This window comes from Octopus bimaculoides, chromosome 7, assembly GCF_001194135.2.
Source record: "Octopus bimaculoides isolate UCB-OBI-ISO-001 chromosome 7, ASM119413v2, whole genome shotgun sequence".
Classification (NCBI taxonomy): Eukaryota; Metazoa; Mollusca; class Cephalopoda; order Octopoda; family Octopodidae; genus Octopus; species Octopus bimaculoides.
The window spans coordinates 44,478,416-44,479,405 of NC_068987.1; the positions used below are offsets into that span (position 1 = coordinate 44,478,416).

A 990-nucleotide genomic window follows, 5' to 3' on the forward strand; every position below is an offset into this window, starting at 1 on the left:
GGGTGCGCTGAAAGTGTAGATGCTAGAATAAGAATAGCCTGGGCAAAGTTTAGAGAGCTCTTACCTCTGCTGGTGACAAAAGGCCTCTCACTCAGAGTAAAAGGCAAACTGTATGACGCATGTGTACAAACAGTCATGCTACATGGTAGTGAAACATGGGCCATGACTGCTGAGGATATGCGTAAGCTCGCAAGAAACGAAGCCAGTGTGCTCTGATGGATGTGTAATGTCAGTGTGCATACTCGACAGAGTGTAAGTACCTACAGAGAAAGGTTAGACCTAAGAAGCATCAGTTGTGGTGTGCAAGAGAGACAATTGCGCTGGTATAGGCATGTGGCAAGAATGGATGAGGATAGCTGCGTGAAAAAATGCCACACACCAGCAGTTGAGGGAACCTGTGGAAGAGGTAGACCTAGGAAGACCTGGGATGAGGTGGTGAAGCACAACCTCCGAACTTTAGGCCTCACCGAGGCAATGACTTCTGACCGAGACCTTTAGAAATATGCTGTGCATGAGAAGACCCGGCAAGCCAAGTGAGAGCATAATCTGCGACCTCTGCCAGTAGTGTAGCCAGCTCACTTATTTGTATCTTTACTTCATTGGACACTAAACTCTGCTTGCGAAAACCTGTTGGGGCAAGTGAAACCGAAATCATAATTGAACCATATTTGATGACTGGCACCTGCGCCTGTGGAGCACTAACAGCACTGTCCGAGCATGTTCATTGCTAGAGCAGCTGTCTGGCTTTCGTGCTAGTGACCCGTAAATAGCACCATTTGAGCGTGATCATTACAAGCGTCGCCTTCTAGCACTTGTGCTGGTGGCACGTTAGAAAATCATTCAAGCGATGTCGTTGCCAGTGCTGCTGGACTGGCTCCTGTGCAGGTGGCATGTAAAAAACACCATTTTGAGCATGGCTGTTGCCAGTACCACGTGACTGGCCCTCGTGCAGGTGGCACGTAAAAGCACCCACTACACACTCGGAGTGGT

The 990-nt window shown here is 48.9% G+C and overlaps 1 protein-coding gene across 1 annotated transcript in view; it reads right to left on the bottom strand.

Annotated features, from left to right (window-relative positions):
* The window catches only part of LOC106868606 (eukaryotic translation initiation factor 3 subunit L-like), a 43,096-nt gene that overhangs the window by 18,022 nt on the left and 24,084 nt on the right, over positions 1 to 990 (bottom strand). The gene's annotated exons all lie outside the window — the stretch shown is intronic.